We start from the raw sequence: 22236 nt of genomic DNA, 5'->3' as shown, positions 1-22236 counted from the left end.
TACAGTTATGTACAGTACATAATACTTAATGATAACAAACAACTATGCTACTCATTTATGTATTTACTATATTATACTTTTTATTGTTATTTCAGACTGTACTCTTTCTACTTATAAAAAAAGTTTGCTGTAACACAGTATGCCATGTTATGCTGGCAGCAGCCTCATAAAATCTCTCGATTACATCATTTTCTCTTGTGGTTGATTTAATCTCATGTTGTTTAGTACAGTAACATGCAGTACAGGCTTGTAGCCTAGGAGCAATAGGGTATACCACACAGCCTAGGTGTGTAATAGGATATACCACCTAGGTTAGTGAAAGTGCACTCTATGATATTCAAACAACTAAGCAATTGCCTAACTATTCATTTCTTAGAACTTATCCCCATCGTTAAACAGTGCATGACTGTATAGAGGGTTTTATTTTAATGAACTGGCTTATATGATTGCGGGGGCTGGTAAGTCTGAAATCTGTAGGGCAGAATGGTACACTGGCAGGCTGGAAACTCAGACAGGATTTTTATGCTATTGTCTTGGGACAGAATTTCTTCATCTCCAGGTATTAGGTTGGTGCAAAAGTAATTGCAATTTTTGCAATTATTTTTAACTTTTTAAACCATAATTACTTTTGCACCAACCTAATAATATCAGTCTTTGCTCTGAAGGCCTTCAATTGATTGGATGAGACACACCCACATTGCGGAGGGCAATCTCCTTTATTAAAGTCAACTGATTATAAATATTTTTCACATCTGAAAAAATGCCTTTACAGTAACATCTAAACTATGTTTGGGCACCATAGCCTGGCTAGGATGACACATAGAATGAAACATCACAGCATCTGTAAATCCTGTTTAAAGTTAAGACAGTCAATTATGTACTCTGCTTAAATGGCTCTGACTGTATATTTAGTCAGAGGACATTAATCTCCTGGTAGATATTTATATCCTGTTCCACGTGATATACGATCTTATGGTTTCATGTTGCATGGGCCACAGGCAATGATACTAATCTTGGCTGAGGTATCTTAGTTATAAAGGAGGTTAGCTATCTATGTTATATCAAGAACATCAGACAGTTAACTAAATCTTCAGGAATTCTCTAAAAACTTATCAGATCGTATCTCACAGAAAACTATCTCTAATTTACTGGATATAATGGCATCCTTTAGCCAATGAAATGGTTGAGTTCTGAAAGCTTGTTACTTGGAATTTGAAACATGTTTTTTCCAAAAATAATGTTATAAATGGTGGTTATGATGTTCCCAGGCTCCCAGAAAAACCTAGATAGATAGTATCTCCATTTGTGTTGTCATGTAAGAAATGTCCAAACCTGTAGAGAATTTTTATGAGTTTATTTGAGCCAAAACTGATGACATTGCTGAGAAGCAAGATCTCAAATTCTCCAGCGATGGACAGCTTTGCAGTTTCTTTTATACATTTGGAATCAAGGAGGGAACTAAGAAAGATTATCTGAAGATGGGAGAAAGCAAGGTGGGGATTAAATTACAGGACAGTTAAGGTAATTGTGGTTTCTTGAAGGTAGTTGTGTTTTCTAGCTGTCTGGAAAAGAGGATTATTTCTGGCATTTCAAAGGTGTGTTAACCTACATGCACAAACACAATGGACAGGGCTCATTTAAACCTTTTACTAAAGAAGTTATAGTTCTGGTATATGACTACCGACCATGACCTGCCCAGTTAGGAATTTATGATTAGATCACCCTGTGAGGGTACTTTCAGTAAGATTTATTATAGCACCCCTTTTTTGTCCACAGTGTAAAATTTTAACAATCCCTTTAGGTAATTATTTTCACAGTTAATTTCCAGATTGCCTATTCTTCTTTCTCTGACTTTAAGAAAATATCAGAAATGAGTGATCAGGTACTCCTGTCACAAAGTTATACAGAGAAGTTCAACGAACAGAAAAAAAAATGTTTAAATGACAAATGTACCTATGGATTACATCTCACCCATAGAAATGTTTCTTTTGGATCTATACGTTTAAAAACAATTAGAATAAGTTATGGATATTTAAAAGTCAGGAGATTTCTCAACAAGCACAGATTCCTGGATTCTCTTGAAAAATAAAACAAAACAGAAGATGTGGTAATATGAGGCCAAGATTATGACAGTAAACATTGGTGTGAATGAAATAATGGTAGCCCCTGGGCTGAGCACCAGGTCACCAGAATCGCTTTCTGGCTGGCTTACTGTTATGGTACCACAGGGGCCCTGTGAGCATTTGAGTTATAACCTCTGTTATGACCGAGACACTCTGTGACACCTTGCTGGGGGCTCTTGTCACATGTGCAGTGTCTGTCAGTGCACTTAATCCAGATTAGAAGCAGGGGACTGCGCTTGTTGGGGAGAATGAGAAGTGGCAAAGGGGACACACTGAGCTGTGACTGTCTTTGGAAGAAAGAAGATGTAAAGGGACATTCTATATAACACTGGCAGGAAGAACCCTTTCTGAAGCAAATTCACTAGACTCAGTTTTGCACTATGCGTGCTGAGGGGTAAAGGGAGATGCTTTTACTTTGTATAGTTTACACCACATTCTTGGAGCATTGTGCCTTGTCACTTTTTTTGCAGGTGTGTTTCAAGTGAGTATGTTATATGATCACTAAAAGTAAATGCCCAACATAGCTAAGGAAATAGATTCTCAAGTCCAATCTTCTCTCTTTATGTGTATATCATACCTGGATTTCTAGCATTGCAGAAAGGTCTTTAACATGTTAACTAATCACTGTATACTACAGGGAAACAAAGACTGGCCAGATGGTTCAAAGTCAGTGTTTATTTTAATATAGTCAAACATAAATCTGAGTATCATTATCTCTTCTCAACTCTGAGTACATAATGAACACATAAGGCATGATGGTACCTGTATTATGGTGATTAAATGGATAATCCACATTGTTAGTATTCAATTATCCCCAAATGTTTATTAAATGCTGACATATTGATTGAATTGTGATTAGACCCTACATAAAAATTAGTCAGATAGGTAACCACCCAGGCCTCATTCATTATTCAAAATAAACAACAATGCTAATGAGACATACAACATAATGACACTTGTCTGATAGCATGGTGTCTTTAGAAATTACTGGGCTGATTCTATTTTACCACTAACTTCTGTGCAAATATTAACTTCATCAAAGCTATGAAATCCATAAACAATTATGTCAGCTATAATAGGATTAACTATGGTATAGTTTGGGTTAAAATTCATGTATGGTATCTGAATCTTGACATATGTAATATATTTTTTACATATTTGGTTAAAAATAATTTTTCTACATACATGTAGAGACTGTAGCATTTTAAATTTCCATTTTTCAGAAAAGGCTAAAATGAGTATTAAATCAGTTCTTATTAGTCCCAATTCTCAGTATGTGTCCCAACAAGGGAGGGGTGGAATCACGAAAGTCTTCAAAAGAGATATAGGTTGAGTGTTGAAAGAAGAGTAGATGTCTTCCATGATGACATGAAGGATGAAGGTTATTTTAGGGGACAGAGCAGAGAGAATAAAGGTCTGAAGACAATGGACAACTTTATGTAGCTGCTTTTGTCTGGAGTGAAAGATGGGAGAAGCATGGTCAGAAGTTAATCTAGCAAGGTGAGCAAGGGCAAGATCATATTCTAGGACCTAGTGTTTCATTTGATATTTCATTCTAGAGCCAATAGAGGCCATTTAAAGCTTTGGTGGCAAGCTGAGACTCTAACAAGGAAATATTGACATCAGAGAAATCGACCAACTGAAAGGTTCAAACTAAGGCAGTGGTTGTAGGGACAGAGGAAACGGGAATGATGGTGATATTAGGGAGACAAAATAATCAGGGCTTGCACACCTGGAGGATGGGTAGAGTGAGACAGTGAAGTCTTAGAGAGTGACCCAGGTGTCTGGGTTGGTTAGGATGTCACAATTGTCTTTGGTAGCAAAGCTGACAATGCAGCCTACTGATGTTCTGCAGATTGTGATGTGGACAGGGTGTTAGGCTCCTCCTAGCGCCCTGCTCAGCCTTCTTTAGTGTGAGCCTTCATCCACATGTTATCATCTGGTTAGGGTAGGAAACATGTTCTACTTCCAGCATCACATCTGCTGTGGTCCAGTTTGGATGGAGAAGACGGGTGAAGGACAAAAGGCTGAGTCTGTCCCTTTTATTTATTATTATTTTTTAAAATTAAATTTATTGGTGTAACATTGGTTAATAACATATAAATTTCAGGTGTACAACTTTGTAATATAACATCTGTATACTCTTGTGTGCTCACCACCCCAAAGTCTCTGGTAACCACCATTCTGTTGTCTGTATCTGAGTTTGTGTTGTTGTTTTATTTCTGAATTTGTTGCTTTTTGTTTTATATCCAACATATGAGTGAAATCATCCGGTTCATGTCCTTTTCCATCTGACTTATTTCACTTAGCATAATACAGATCTTGAGTCTGCCTGTTTTAAAGGCCTTTCCTGAATATCCCATCCCTGTTATTGTAATATGCATTAGAACTCGTTTGCATAACTAGAATTCATTTGCATAACTACCCTTAGTTACCAGGGCGTTTTTAAGATTGGTATATTGCCTCTCTGAACTAAATAGTGGTTCTGTTGGTGAAGAATGGATGTTGTTAGGACAACAGAAGTGTTTTCCACAGGTGATTAGGTGGATGTTGGTTTCATGCTCTGAGGCAGGAAATATAGGATGAATAGCAAGGCTGAGTAGAAAGACAATGTGCTCAGTTATGGATGTGATTTGTTTGTGGTGACTGTGAGTCATCCAGCTGCGATATTCAGCTGGCATCTGAAAATCATGAAGAAGAGTAACTTTTGATAATTTTGGAAGTCCTTGGCTTATAATGGCAGTTGGCCTTTCTCAGCATAATAATAATTGTTACTGGTTATGTGACTGTTTTAGGTATCAAAACAGATTGGTTATTTGGTTCTTAATAGCAGTAGTCTTCAAAATGGGATACTCTTGAACATAGAAGATTTTCCAAGGCACATATGAGCATAGATAGTTTTAAGGGAATCAGTTTCTAAGTTCTCAATTCCCATCGTGTACATACTCTTACTTGGAATTACCTGAGAACTGGCTGGCATGTTTATGAAGGTTCTTTATTCTGACATCTCCTTTCCCAGAAGCCCTTCTTCCAATTAAAAGAGAAAGACATGCTTCTACTCAGCTAGAACTTCATATTCCATCACTTAATTACAGATTTGTTATGAGAAACAGCACTATTTCCTTATTTTATAATTTACTGTAAAAATGAGAAAATTAATTCTCTTACCTCTACATCATTTTAACCTTGCGTTTACTACTTTTAGCAATTTATTTTATAAGATGTACTTCATAATTTATTTCTCAAAAGTTTTCATAATATTCCTTAAAATCCATATTAATATATTTACTTGAATTGAAAACTGAAGTCAAAGTTTTTCTGAAGGAAGTAATTGTGATATAACTGACTTTGCCAATTTGGTTAGATGCTGAACATTTTTTAGAAATTCAGTGAGCTAAATCTGTGTTTCAGCTCATCAAAGCTTTGACATATATTTAAAATGTGTGGTAAGATAATAATTTTTTGAAAAAAATTTATAAAAAATTATGACTATGCAAAAATATATTAAAATGGAGACTTTTATTTTTTTAAATCCCTTTTGAATATATCTTATTTTAGAAAGTACTACTAAGTCATAAATAAAATACATAATTAATAGTCACTTGATAAGTCTTGGCAAAAGTTGCTTTTGGCGAAAGACCTAATAACTGGATAAAAATTCGGTTGCAAGCCAGGTAGTTTCCAATTCTTTTCTTCCAGCAAAATTGAAGGCAAGCCTAATCAAGTTGTCATTTGATAGAACATGAAGAATAATTTTATGACAAATCACTAGGTGATTTTTGACATAAAACTGAGGCGTTCCAAGAATTGAGCGACTTCGTTTTAGCAAAAACTTTTCTATCCCCATATACTTATTTATTTAAACAAGATTTCTTAGACCTTACATTTATAAAAATGAAAAAATAGAAAGATACCAAATTTTTTTCATGTTAGTAACAATAATATTCATGGATATAATGAATATAATATATATAAAAATATATAAACTAATTTTTAAAATGCAATCTTATTCATCTCATTAAGAGATTCATTTCCAACAAAAATTTCTTTCATGTTTAATAATTATCTATCAAAAGTGTCAGCATATTGATGCTGTTTTGATCAACTGTATACTAGCAATTTTTTTTTTTTTTTTTTTTTTAACAAACGTTTATTTCTCACAGTTCTGGAGGCAGAAAAGTACAAGATCAAGGTGCCGGCAAATTTGGTTCTTGTAAAGGCCTGTACCTTAGTTTGTAGATGGCTGTCTTATATCCTCCCATGGCAGGGAGTGTGTACTAGTAATTTTAATGAAAGAAAATTTTAATATTTAAAGTGTAATGGGCACATAAAGTAAAAATGTTTTCAATTTATATACACATTTGTGTCGCAGATAATACGGTTATCTATAAAAGACTTTCAAGCATAGAATGATATTACATTTGGATAAAGTTACGTGGAGGAGGTAGAATGGAGTTAGTGCTTGGAAAATTTCCCAGATCGACTAGAGGAAGAGGCTGACAACTCTATACATGAAGAGTTTATTAAGGGGACTTACATATGAGGCCCATCCCAGGTGAAGTGATAGGCCATAGATGTCCTCTGCACAGCGGGGGTTACAGAGGACAGGGCAGGATGGATAGATTGGGTACTGTGGCATGATCTGCCCCAGATAAGGAGAAAATGTCTATTATGCTTGAGGTGGGGGCACCGTCATGCTCCAGGAACCAGCACACAAACGCACGCTGTGGGGCACAGGGAAGGTGTCCATTAGATAGTCTCTGAGGGGATTCAGGGAAAGCAATCTCTGTTCTGCCCCTGGTCTAGTTGGCGGGTCTGGCAGCGCTCAGGCAGCGGTGGCGTTATAGAATAGTCTTTCCTCCGCTGTTAGCAAGGAACAAACTAAAATTTCTGATTGTTACAAGGAACTTCATGTTCAGATCTTTTAAAAACATACTTGTAATAAATTGCTAGAATATTTAGATTCCATTGGCTACTTTCAAAATAGTGATATCACAGTTGTAACAAATACATCACTATTTAATGCACAGTGGAAATGATATTCTTTGAAACTATTAAGCTTTATGATAACAAGTACTCCTAGAGTCAGTTTTAAAATGTGTGAAGGGGGTACATAGCTTTACAAAATTTTTATGTCAATATATAAGACTTTTAGGTTGTACGCCACAAGGTAGTTTGAAGACCACTACTGTATGCCAAAGTCGTTCATGAAGCATGACCTTTCAGACCCTCTTGGGTTCCAGGCCCAATGTGGCTTGGCCACACACAATGCCCATCCATTTCCTGGGCCCTGCCCTTCCTCAAGAGCCCAGGTGAGTGCCCAGGCACCACACTTTCTTCAGGAGGGGATGTTATTGTGAGGAGCTTTTGGGGGCTCCTTGAGAATTGGTCCTGAAGGTGCTCTGAGGCAGACAGGAAAAACCATAGTGGCTGAAGAGTGGCTGGAGAAGAGAATCCAGGATCAACTTACACTGGGGACTAGAGGTCTAAGTATTCTGGTGAAATTGAAGACTGTGTATGACATTCAGAGCAGGAGAACAGGTAAGGAAGAGCTTGTATAGGTGTCCATGGATGGAAGTAAGGGGCTCTGAAAATGGGACCTGACGGCCACCCCTTGAGCCTTTAAGGTCTGAAGAAGCACAATAACACTGTTTGGCATATGGATTTCTTAAAAAGAAAAATACATATTTGTAATATATAAGAGAATATGGAGACTATTATGAGAAGTTCAATTCACCAAAATTTAATGTTATCATTTTGCTATATTTCCTTCAGCTCTTTCCCAATGAATTTCTAATTCTACCGTATCAGCAATATACTGGAATTTTTTTAGCTTAGGAAAACTCAATACTTTGATGTGAAACAGATTTTAAAAAAGATGTGTGGCTGCTCATTGCATCCTTGAAACATTTTTTACAGTGAGTTTCTAGCCCTTGGTTGTGTGGGCTTCATAATATGACACAATTGAAGCCTTGAGGTCATACTGGATTAGCTGAATCCTTAATCTAATATGACTGGTGTCCTTACAAGAAGAGAAAAGACACAGAAACAGACACACACACAGGGAAGAAGGCCATGTGAAGATGGGGACAGAGTGGGGTTATTCAGCACAAGTTAAGGAAGACCCAGGATTGCCAGGAACCACCAGAAACTAAGAGGAGACAACAAAGAGCCTTCAGAGAGAACAAGGCTGTGTCAACACCTCTCAAGTTGTGGTATGTTGTTAGGAGGTGATCAAGACATATTGTGAATGTTTAAATAAAAAAATTATTACAGTAAAAGATACATTGCCATTAACCCCTCTCAAAGTACTCCCCCTCTTTATGAACACACTTATCCCATCATTCTTGCTACTTTCTGAAGCAGTTCTGGAAGTCCTCTTTCGGGAGTGTCTTTAGTTGCGCTGTTGTGGCTGCCTTGATGTCCTGAATAAGTTTGACTTTGGGGAAGAGCCAGAAGTCTCACTATGCCTGATCTGGTGAATAAGGTGGAGGAGTACACCCCATAATGTTTTTATTTGACAGAAATTGCTGTACCAGAAGTGATCCGTGACACTGAGCATTGTCATAATGGAGGATGAAACCATTGCCCATTTACAGGCTGTTTTCTACGCACATTGTTTCTTAAATGCTCTAATAAGCCCTTATAATATTCAGAGTTCACTGTGGTGTTCCTGGGTACAAACTCAGCTCACACAATATCATCAAGGTCAAAAAACACAACATCATCTTTTCGTTGGGTGGCACTTGGCAGCAGTATTCACTGTATTTTTTTTTTTTATCACACATCACACACACATATATATATATATATATATATATATATATATATATATATAATCAATACAATGTTTTCACAAAATAATGCTCACCTATACTATGTGGACTGCACACTGGTATTTTATTTTTTGGTGTACTCTATTATATTCTGTTTAATTTTTCTTGATTAACATAGGGCTATGATTATATCGATTTCATTAGGAGTCCATGCTTTCTTCAATAAATCTGCAGAACGGAAAGCACTGAACTCCTAAATGAACGAGTACATAATATAATATATTGGAAAATTACCTAGAGTGTTTAATAATTAATGCAAGAAAGAAAACCTCCGTAGTCACTTGCATTATATTGGCATCATTATCATATTAATTAAAGGCCCACAAAAAAAATTAAAAGTGTTAATGTGCTTCCAGAAGTGGGTGAATATTTCTGTGTCATGATTCTGTGGCTCTACACAGAACACAAATAGGAAACCCTCTTTTCTATCCACCTCAGAGACATCTGAAAATATACGAAGAGACCTGTGCAGAACTGTATACCTTTAAGTTGTGGAGTGAGAGGGTCTGATTCTCAACCTGGTCCCACCAGTTACTAGATAAGTGACTTTAGGAGAAGTTAGTAAATATCTCCAAACGGCACTTTTCTCATCTGAGAACTGATGACGATAATACTGTCCACCTCACATCATATACAGTGGTAGGCGTAAAGAAAGTGCTCAGTATATGTGAGTTGTCTTCTATTTCCCATTTGTACTAATGAGTTCAGAGCATGGGTCAATGGAAAGATCATGAGGACACCAGAATCTGAAAAGAGAGAGGAGACGAAAATAATATCACTACAGATGCCACAGAAATGCAATGATAATAACTGCTAATTATTATACGTGGTTCTAATTTTTGCCCTCAGTTCAGCTAATCATTCAGTTTCTGCATTTAGTATAGTAAACCACAACATGAGCTTCTGTAACAAAACAACCCAAATAGACAGTGGCTTGAATAGCTTGGAGTGGGATGGGTGGTGTGTTTGGAAAATTCCAAGGCCCCTTTATGCACTGGTAAGGAATTTTTGTGAACGTCATCGTGCAGTAGTAGATGTCCTCAAGGCCTCTGACAAGGACAGCAGTACAGACCGTGCACACACAGTTCTCAAGGGCCAGCACTGGATCAGCAAAATGGGAGAGGGGTTAAAGTGTTCCTGTGGCTTTACCATCAGTCTGGCGACAAATTAGGCCTTCTTGGACCTACTCTGGGATTGAACAACAGTCATTTGCTTCTTTCCAGATAAATGGCAGAATGACAAGATGGATGTGTCACGTTCTGGCTTTGTAGCCTTAATAACACCATCTCTGTGGAATCAATACAGTATCAAGATTGCTGTTGCCGCTGCTGTAATGACTCACTACCAACACTATCATTACCACTGCAGGCCTCGCCACAATAAAATCTGGGCAGAGTGTTTGCCTCTTTGTCACTCTGAAGTGCCACTGTACCAAAGGGTAATTCTGTAGGCCGAAAGGAGGAAACACTGAATTCCACTTCCTGGGCACCTTACCATGAACACATGATTTGGGTTTAAGGGATTATCTGGTTCATTTGCTGTTTGTTTCTCATGAACTACATTGAAATAATTAAAACCAATCTGATTGTTAGTAATATGTCTTAAGAAATTTTCTTGTAACCTTGTGAGCCTAGGTAAATGATAGGTTACATATAACAAAACTGTCAGCCTAGTTTTAAGCCTACAATGTCACAAGAAACAAAACAGCACAGTAGAAAACCAAGCACATTTTTCTATGTTGAGGACGGTCTGTAGATTTGAATTTGAGTGAAGGAAGCTTTGAGGAGATCATATTAGGAGAGAACAAAAGACAAGTTTCCTCCAGGGATCAGGAAAGAAATGTGTCCCTTCTATTATCAAGTGAATAGACTGTGCTGAGGCCTCGCAGGAGTGTTGTCCACTGTGGAGGCTCTACATAGCAGAATCTGACTGGGGTAGGAGGGTCCTGAGGTGAGGAGGACTTTGTACTGTACACATTTCTCTATTCTCTCTCACACACACATCTTTACGTAGTTTGCGCAGGTAATGTCACTTGATAGTTAAGGTTTGGACTTTGGAGTGAAGCTCCACTGTGGCCTTGTTCTGGGACTTTGTTAAAGTTATTTAACTCCTCCAAGCTTCAGCTAGTTCATTGGGAGTTATTATTATCGTACCAGCCACTTAGAGTTGTTGAGGGAGTAAATGAGAGAACATCTACACGGTGCATAGTGCAGAGCATGGCACATGGTAAATTCTCACTAAATAGAAGCTGTATATTTTATTCTCAGAGAATGATTACAAACTACATTGTGGATTTTTTTTTTAAATTGGGGAATATTGGGGAACAATGTGTTTTTCCAGGATGTCAAGTCATTGTTTTTCAATCTAGTTGTAGGGGGCACAGCTCAGCTCCAAGTCAAGTCATTGTTTTTCAATCTAGTTGTGGAGGGCACAGCTCACTGGCCCATGTGGGACTTGAACTGATGATCTTGCTGTTATGAGCATCACACTCTAACCACTGAGCCAACTGGCCACCCCCTACATTGTGAAAATTTTAATGGACCGGAATTGTGTTTAAAACTTCAAAGAATTCATTTTTGGAGGAAATAGCATTAAGAACAAGCATATACTAATATGTCATTATCAGAGCACTTATAAATATCTCATGATAATAAGAAAATGTTCAATTTTTGTAGTTAACTTAGATGTTTAAGGAACAGCATCAGCTCTTTGAATACATTGCAGTTATATTAAATATATTAAAAGATACAATAAACAGTTCATAAAGTTGTTGTGATAAAAATGCGTAACCCATATGCAAGGGGGTAGAGCATGAAGAAGTAAAAGAATTTTTTCTTTAAAGTATTGAAGAGGGGTTTCTGCAGGAATAGCAGTTAGAAGGCTAGTTGCAAGGGCTGCATATTAAGTAAAGATCTTTTTGTCCCTGTCCTGAAGCTGTAGAAGAAGAGAGATCGTTTCAAAGGGGATCCAGGAAGCAACCGTAGAGAAAGGAGTCGTCTATTTCTAAGGAACTTAAGCCTCCCCACCAAAAACCACAGGGACAGTAGAAATAGCTCTTTCCAGGAAGGTGTGAGCAGGGACCCAAGATTCTGGAAGATAACAAGAAGAGTGAGAGCTAGGAAGTTCAGGGAGCCATAGCCATACCCAGGGAAAGATCAGATGATGAAAAGGCCAGAAAGAGGTTACTGACGTTATGGTCCTGGAGCCAAGGTGCTTTCCCTTGGGAGATTGTCTTCGGAGCCTGGTAAACAGAGAGAAATCAAGACAAGGACTGAAACTGTGTGCCCTACTCATCTGTGGCTAGAAACGCTCAACAGTCCTTTAATGGGAAACCATGTGGTGACTGTATGGAAACCACTCCTGCATATTACTCCTTATTGATAGGACCCAAATATATGCCTAAGTTAAAAGCGTGGCAAATCCATAGTGTAGCCTGGATTCCTCTCAGTTAATTTCTTTATATTCTCAATTCCCAACATAAAAAGTCCTATTCATATGTTTTAATAATATTCGATGTTTCCACAACATCAGTTTCATTCAGAGGAAACTTAACGAAAGTAAACAACTAAACCTCAAAAGTTCCAGGTGACCATCTGCTTGGAAAAGTAGTAAGGTGCAATTGTAATGATAATAACGGTGTTTATTTTGGAGTCAGCCAGGTATGTAGCTCTGGGACCCATCTCTAGCAGTAGATAGAACTGTGGGAACATTTTAAACCTGTACTTGCATTAATTCCTCGTGTGTAACATGGGGAAAAAGATGGCTACTTTACTGAGTTGTTTGTTTATTTAAGATTAAATGACCTTAGATATAGGATTTAGAATGAGGTAGGTGCCCAGTAAATGTTAATCCCTTTTCTCATGATTTTGACATTGCCAAGAAACACAGACCCATATACAGGTCTGACAGGCATCTTGAAAGGTATGACTCCTGGGCCAAGTATTGTCAAGTTGTGCAGGCTTTCAAAGGGGCTGCTAAGGTCTCTGGCCAGAATGCCTGGGCTCAGAGCTACTCCGGGTGGTATGACCTTGGGGGAATTACTTATCCTCTTGTGACTTGTATTTCTTTCTCTCAATGAAGACTGTTATACCTACCTCACAGGGGTGTTTTGAGTGCTCAGTGGAATAATTCACATAAGGCGCCTGGACTGATCTGAGAAGGGCAGAACTGAGGAGAACATGGTGACAAAGTTCCCAGAATATACAGTTTGATGTATCAGTCTCTGGAGATGCCCAGTTAGGCTTTGGTCAAAGATAGCACTGGAGGGTAGTGTGTTGATTGCTAGGCCGCTGCCAGCCCTGGTGGATGATTCTAAATGGATCATAGTAGCCCTCCAGGGAGACACTGTGGCATAGGTACAGAATTTGGGAATGGCCTCTTCTGCTCAAATATAATACCACCCAACCTCGGGGAGCCAATCTCTGTGGTACTCCAATCCCTCAGAGACAACCTTAGATAGGTAGCTTTTACTTAAAATTTGACTCTGTTTATTTTTTTACTTGCTTATTTTATCTTCTTCCCACTAAAATGTAAGTCTTCTGAGAACAGGGACATTGAATTATGGACTACTCTGTGCCCTGGGCCTAGAACAGGACCTGGCACAAAGTACATGGGTAGCTGCTCCACAAAATTTGCTGAAGGAATGTATAAGCATTCCTCTGCTGATCACACTAGATTATTTTGATACTTCTGTATCTGAGGTGTTGTAATTAGCCATCTCTTTTGGTGAAAGGGACAGGAATCCAAAATTAAGTAGCTTAAGTAAAAAATAAAATTTATTAGCTCATATAACCAAGAGATCCAAGGGCTAGATCCATGGCCTCAAACAAGATAATCAGGATCCTATAATACCTCTTTCCTCTGCGTTGGTATCATAGGTCTGAGGTAAAAATTTGTATGCCGGAAGTGTTTTGGGACTGTTCTCGGTGTCAACACATGTGAGGTGAGCGAAGAAAGTATGACTGGGTAAAGGGAGGCAGCCGATTCTGTGAGGAGCTCTGGAGCTGGAAAATCTTTTCAGGTTGTTTTTCTTGGAGGCAAGGGGTCTGGGCCTTTATAAGCCTTCACCTCCACATTATTTAGTCACTGGGTCAGGTGGCTCTGTGTGGCTGAGGGTAGGTAGCTCAGGGAGAGCAACTCTGCTGAGAGCCATCAGCTTCCAATATTTCAAGCAGCTGGGAAAATGAGTTCTGAAGGAATGATCTGGGCAGTGTGCCATGCATCCAGTTGGTTAACTGTTCTCAGGCACTATCTTCTCATGTGCCACCAAAGATGGCTACCAGCAGCTAGGCTTACATGACTTAGGACCTATAATCTTTCTCAGTAGTTACAGTAGAAATCCCAATGAAAACTTGGATTGGCTCGATTTGAGTCATGTGCCAATCCTTAAACCAATCATAATGTCAGGGAGATGTGCTTTGCTGATTGTTGAAGTCTGGATAATATGCCTACACCTAAAAGTAGTGGTAATTACTGAGAAGAGGATTTCAATTCAAGAAGAGAGTGCAATGGATTTTGATCAGGTGAAATTAGCAGTTGTCTATACAACTTTGTTATGGGTTGAATTGTGTCCTCCCAAAATGCCCCAGTCCCTCAGAATGTGACCTAATTTTGAGATATGGTTTTCACAGAGGTAATCAAGTTCAAATGAGGTCACTGCTTTGGGCCCTAATCCAACATGACTGGTGTCCTTATAAAGAGGTGAAATTTGGACACCAACAGATACACAGGGAGAATGCCATGAGAACATGACGATGGCCATCATCCATAAGCCAAGGAGAGAGGCCTGGAACAGTTCCTTCCCTCCCAGCCCTCAGAAGGAAACAACCCTGCCCACATCTGATTTCTTTCTAACTTCTGGATTCCAAGACTGTGAGACTATAAATTTCTGTTGTCTACTCCTCCCAGTTTGTGGAACTTTGTTATGGAAACTCTAGCAAACTAATACAAACCTGGGCCATTAAAGTTCTTAGGTCAAAAGATTTCCTGAGGTTATAACCCAGATGACAAAATAGATTATTTGTCTTGTAACTTTGGCTGTCCAAAGTTACTTAACAGATTAAAACATCAAATTGCTCAAACAAAGTGAGCAATTTTGCTTGGTATAAGTGTAATCTATTTAGCTATTCTCTTCTAGTCCTTCTCAATTAAAATTTCATGAAAGGGTTAAGCTTTAAAGCATTCAATGTATATAATGAATTAACTTCTCTGTGTTTGTAATGGCACTAACTATGTATCATCTGAGGGATAGAAAATAGTCATTCCAATCATTTTTTGTAGGGCTTCATTTTGTTACGGTACTCCTAATGAGAAATGTCACTAGACTGTAGTCAGTGGCCTAAGTGTTCTATTTTGTGCTACCAAACTCATTTAGTTCATACATCTGCACTATAATTGACACCAGTTCTCATTTATGCACTTGGCGGTTTTCTTGACCTGACAAACCAACGTTATTGAGAAGAAGCCAACGAGAAGGGTTGCTATTGCTTTTGTCTTCTTATGGCACTCTGGCACTCATCTCATGTTGGGAACATCCATTCTGATGGTGTAGCTATCTCCAGCCAGAGAAAGCCAGGATCCAGTAGGGGCAAAAGTGAACAGTATATTTAAAGCCTTGACTTCCTTCTACTCCTTGAATAGGTCATTTTGGTAGAGTTAAGCCAAGAGTAGAAAATGCACGAGTTAAAACTATGACAACCCTGGATGGAGGTATTATCAGATTTAGTGTTTGTTTAGGAACTTGAATTTTAATATCTACATAATGCCAACAAGATTCATGGCTATCTATTTTGTTCATGGGTCTGTCATTTTGTAAGGGATAACTTCTCACCCATTTCAGTTTCTAGATAAAAAAAACCTCAACCAACCTCAAGCATTGCTGATATTTTTTATTGTCCCGAATGCTTCTCCAACTAGGATTTTGATGTGTTCTCTGGCATCATTAAATACATTTTTTATTTTACATCTTTGAGTTTATATAACTTCATATCTAGTTTGTCTTAGCTTAGCCTAATAATTTTCTTTCATCATTAACAACTCTTTATGAACATTATTTTAATGGTTTAATAGCATGTATTCTATGAATGTGTCAAGTTATTTTTAATAATTTCTCCATAATTGGACACAATTTATTTTCAATTTTTTATGCTTATAAATAAATAATGCTATATTAACTTGTTTGTGCATAAGTCTATTTACATTTCAAATTATTTATTAGGATAGATTCCTAGCAGTAAAATGAGTGGGTCATAGAATATTGATATTTTTGTCCTCATTATTTTTTAAAAATTGAAAATGTAATAATTGCTTATTATAAAGTATTCATGAAACAGCTTATGGTTTTCTATTAAGAATTAATTGATATACATAATCTCCTTCCCAAACAAATAAACCCATATCTTATTGCAATCACCTGGACTTTTATATCCCAATGATTATTATTATGCTTCTATTACCTTAGAAATTCTTAGTAGTTACACTGAGTTTTGAAATCACATTATTGACATTCATTTCAACTTAACTCTAAGTTTTACAAATTTCTTTGCACCCACTGTTTTACTTCTCTTTGCTTTTCTGGGAATGTCTCTTCTTTACTTGCCAAATCTACAAGGTCACAGTAGGAGCAGCCATGTTCCTATGGAAGACTTTGTCACTCAGGCTACAATTGACTATATCAGGGCTAAACCTCTGACCCAAATTAGGATAGGAGCCCTTTCCATGAGAAACTTAGAGTTGAATCTGGAGATTCAAACCTCAGTTTGGCTGTTTGACTTCTCTCTTGAGGGAAGGACTTATAAATTCATTTCTCACCATGTAGAATGGATTCAGATAAATAAAATTTTTAATGCTTTCTTGTGTTCACAAGGAAGAATGTGAAATTTCCAAATTACAGAGACTGAGAGGTAAAGACACAAGGTAAAACTATGACCACCCCAGATTGAGGTATTAAGGTTCACTATCAGTTTAACAACTTGAATTTTAATGTCTACATAATGATCAGAGACATTATTGGCTATCTCTTTAGTACATTGATCTGTCATGATCTGTTTTTTCTTTTGCCAAGACAAGTATAATTAGATATGTTTTAATAGCTAGAAATTCTAGTTTCTTCATATTATTATTGATTTTCATTTTTAAAAGATAATCTTATTCATTTCTTTCTCCAGGTAATTTTAAGATCCTACTCCAAATTTCATTACAATGGAGATTGGGATTGCAATAAATCTATAAAATCATTGGTGTCTTTATAATAGTTGGCTTTCTATCTATTTTTATGACGTGTTTCTTCTAGTTATTTATTTGTTTCATTTTTTTTAAAACTTAGGTTCGTAGAGTTGAGTTAAACACACTGCTCCTCATCTTTGGTGTGTTCAAGGCTATTCTCTTCTGTATTTTTAATTACCCTTCACTTCTGAAAAAGTTCATCTGTAGCTATAGAGAATAAAACTGACTTACAGAACAAAAAGAGAAATGGAAACAAGGGCAGCTGTGCTCCTCCTGGGTCCCAGTCACTGTTTTTAGTTTATTACAGAGGTCCAGCTACACTCTTATTTCAGGTCTGTCTATCAGACAACCTCTACAGTGCATTTCAGATCTTTTCAGTTCCACCTGTCTCTAGAGTCTTTGGCCAATTGTTCCGACCAACAAGTGCATAGCTCTGGGTGGGCTCTAACTTTACGTAGGCACAACTAGATGAGGCCTGCTGCAAGCCTACATTGCTTAACTCACATCTCTCTTCTCACCAACTGACTTCCTGGGGCTCCCCTTTTGATCCTGAGGCATGAGAAATTTCAGGATCTGTGTGGTGTACATTTATGATGGTACAACCCAGAAGTGCCAAGAAGTCAACTCCTCATGGGGCAAACCATTGTCCTCCAACGGAGTCAGGACCTGTTGGATAGACTGTCCTGACGTTCAATCATTCATACAGCATCCTGGAAAGAAGGTATGCCCATCAGATCATTCTTTGGATACCAAATGATAACCAGCTTGGTAACATACTCTTGTACTGGTTCTTCTTTTTTCCCTTAGCTTCCTTTTTCCCTCACTGCTCCCTAGACTTGCATGTTCTAATTTAATAATACCACATAAGCTTTTGCTTCAGGCTTTGTTTTCTAATGGACTCAGATAGATTTTGTAAAATAGTGTTGCGTCCTTACAATAACTCACCTTTATGCCTAAGCTAGTTCACATAGATTCCTGTCACTTGCAAACAAAACAAAGTAATAACACCATTCTACTATTATTTATTTTAAAGTTTCCCTGGAGAAAAATCTTTAAGAATTTTTTCAAAAAGTGTATGTGGCAGGCAAGCTTTTTTTTCACGTCCATGTATCATTTTCCCCTTTGTATCATATATGTTGAATATGGAATTATGGTACAGCCACAAAATCTGTTATCCTTAAAAGTTTGTGGAAATTGGTTTATTACTTCAATACCCTATTTAGCAGCTGAAAAATCTGATGCCAACATGGTTCTCATTCTTCTGTTTTCTAATATGTTTTTAGAATTAAAAAATAATTAAAAATCAGAAATTTTTATTATATGTGTAGCTGTGCCACTTGTGTCCTCTGGGAAGCAGACCTGAAAAGGTGTTTTGAATGTAAGAAACGTATTAGGGTGTAATACGTGAAAAGTAAAATGAGAAAGAAGAAGGATTGGTCAGGGAGAGCGTTTGGATGATGACACTGATCTGACACTTATGAAACTAAAGGGGAGAGGCTGTCATTTGACAGGTCTAACCAAGTCTTGGCCAACCCAACAAGGAGCTCTGAACCAAAGTTGCCTGGTACAGGAATCCCACCAGGGGCAGAAATGGCCTGCACGAGTACCCTGCCATGCTCAGCCATTGGATGGAACCACCTGAAAAGACGAAGGCCTTTGGTTGAAAGATGAGGTAGATCTTAAAAGTACCAATAGCTGGAGGCTGTCAGCTAACTGACCTCCGTGCAGTTGAACAGTAAGTTCCTTCTAGAAGGAAGAATGGAGCAGCTGGCTACTGCCTGGGTCTTTTTTCATTCATCCTGCTTAACACTTAACACCCACCCCTTTTTTTTAAGGAGGGTGCAGCTCACTAGTGGCCCATGTGGGGATCGAACCGGCAACCTTGGTGCTACCAGCACCATGCTCTAACCAACTGAGCTAAGCAACCACCCTGTGCCTAACAGGCCTTTTTGACATGATGACTCAATATTTCAGTTCAGGGAAATCATTTTTTATTATTTATTTTATTAACATGTTTTCCTATTCTTCATGTTTGTTACTTCTGAAATACCTCTTACTCTACTACACATATTATCTATGTTGCTTAACTTTTCTATCATTTTCATCAATCTTTTTAATCTACATTTTTAAAAGGTATCATCGACCTTACCTTTTTTTCTTATAATATCTCTGGTTATGCCGGGCTAAGTTTTCTGTTTGTTCATTTTGGCTCATCCTTTACATGCCTCAAAAGTATGATGATCGTGGAGAATTTATTTATGTTTGCAAATAGGGGACATGGTTGATCAGAGGGTCTGTTTGGGTTTGCCCAGCAATTGTGAATTTCTGTTTCCATAACAGGCTATCTCCTGAATAGAAGGGCCAATTGTAGGGCTCTACGTAGGTTATACCAGTACTCACCTTCTCTTCATGAAGAGCCTTTAGTGGGGCAGGAGGGCACAGGCAGTTGGGCTTAAAACAACATAAACAGTCAAGTGAAGCAGATTTAATTTAAGGGCCAAGATAAGGTGGGTAATGTTCAATGAATTTCTATCTTCGGTGTGAAAGCCTTCTGTGTGGATCGTATGGGTTCACACTAGGCTTGTTCCATGCTTCTCTTTGGTCTGTGAGACAAATTCCTACCTCACTTAGAGAGTTGTTATTCTAGGGGCAATTATTCCAGGGAAGAGGATTAAGAAAGGAGAAAGATACATGTAGAGCAAGCTGGCCTAGATGTTCCAAATTTTTAATTAATTACCATGATGATTGCCCCATTAATTATTGGAGCTGCATTCCCTTACTCCAAGCTTGGAGCACTATTAGTTTCCATTAGATTCTTAGACAGTAGCAGATTTGTCCAATCCAATTTCTGTTTTCTATTGCATGTGCTTGTTCTAGTTACTCTGCTAATTTGATTTTATCGGCTCTCTCTCGCCCAGAAATTCTTTAAAATTTCTGGACAGTGAATGGTGCTCTTTTAATGAATTCTTTTCCATATATATATATATGATATATATATATATATATATATCTTTTCCATATATATATATGTGTATATATATATATATATATATATATATATATATATATATATATATTCTAGATTTCAGTGGGATATGGGATGAAATGGTGATAAACATGCACTCAGTCTGCCATCTTAACCTAGAAGTATTTAAGAATTTTCTCAGTTTTGTGTGTGTGTGCATGAATATACTTACATTTATAAAATGATATTATACATACATATACACACATATATATATATATATACAAATATATACTTATTTGTCATATACATGTGACAAAACTGCTTCCCATGAATGTTTTACAAACTTACATTTCCATTGGCTCAGTATCAGTGTAACATTTCATTATAGCATCTCCACAATTGGGTTTTATTAAACAAATACAGCTTATCTAATATCATGGATATGGCATCAACGTTTAAAGTGTGAAATCATCTTTTGTAATGTGAAACGTTTATTTTCACTTTCTACTATGGGGAAATTGCAAATATACAATAGTAGAGAGAATTGTATAAAAAGAAATCTCTTGTGCTCATCACCCAGCTTCAACAATTATCAATTAATTATTTTTGTGACTAAGTGAAACGTTTTAGTATATTTCCGTTCTTGTGAATTGTCTGTTTAATGCTTCTAACTACTTGTCTTTTGGGATTCTTGTGAAAAATTATGAATTCCTTAGAAATTAAGATTATTTCCCTTTTGTCATAATCATTGCAAAATATTTCTATAACTTATTTTCCTTGATTCTCTATTTTGTCATATTGAATTTTACATATTTGTTTGGTAAATGGAATGAGGCTATGATTGTTTTTTAATTAATCAATTTTCCAGCACTACATATTTTGACATAGTTTTTATTTTGGAATAATATTGCAAGCAGGGAAAAATATATAGTATTTTTCTAGAGTTTAAGATTTCTCAGCATTTTTTGGTAAAAGGGAGTTTATTGAAGTATTATCTTTATTAAAAAAGACTATTTTTAGATTTACAGAAAAGTTGCAAAGATACTATAGAGAGTTCCTATAAACCTCATATCATTTCCTCTATTATTCCCATTTTACATTAATATAGTACATTCATCAAAACTAATGAACCGATCTTGACACATTATTATTAGCAGAAGTCCATACTTTATTTAGATTTCTTTCGTTTTTACTTAATGCCCTTTTTCTGTTCCAGGATTCCATCCAGGAACATACCATATTACATATTACATACCATATTACATTTAGTTATTATGTTTCGTTATACTCTACTTGTCTGTGATAGTTTCTTAGAAATTTCCTTGTTTTTGATGATCCTGACATATTTAAGAACTGGTCAGGTGTCTTGTAGATGTTTCTCTATTGGGATTTGTCTGGTGCTTTTCTCATGATTAGACTGCAGTTAGGGTTTTGGGGAGGAAGGCCACCGAGGAATATTGTCATTTTCATCACATCATATCAAGCGTACATATTATCAGTATGACTTATCACTGTTGATGATGACCTTGATCACATAGCTGACATAGAGTTAGTCAGGCTTCTCTACTATAAAGTTACTTTTGTTCCCCATTCCACACTGTACTCTTTGGAAGGGAGTCACTATGCAAAGACCCCACTTAAGGAACAGGGAATTATGCACCCCCTCCTTGAAGGTGGAGTATCTACACAAATTATTTGGAATTCTTCTGCATGGGATATATCATCCCATTTATTTACTTATTTATTTACTCATTTATTTATATTAAAATAGACTCATGAATATTTGTTTTATACTTTGAGTTATAATCCCATACTATGTTTTGTTGCACAAATTGTTCCAACTCTGGCCATTGGGAGCTCTTTTTGTTGACTCCTGTGTCCTTTTGACATACCTTTATCATTTTGTGTGTGTGTGTGTGTGTGTGTTAGCACTTCCTTACTTTCTGACACTATAGGATATTCCAGGCTCATCTTTTATTTCCTGCTCCAGTCTTAGAATTAGTCACTTCACCAAGGAGCCCTGTTTCCTTTTATTGGGGAATGATACTAGAAAGATCTGGGTGCTAGGTATGCTTGTTGCTACTAG

The sequence above is a fragment of the Rhinolophus hipposideros genome (genome assembly GCF_964194185.1).
Source record: "Rhinolophus hipposideros genome assembly, chromosome: 3".
NCBI lineage: Eukaryota > Metazoa > Chordata > Mammalia > Chiroptera > Rhinolophidae > Rhinolophus > Rhinolophus hipposideros.
Note: the sequence above shows the minus strand (reverse complement) of the source record.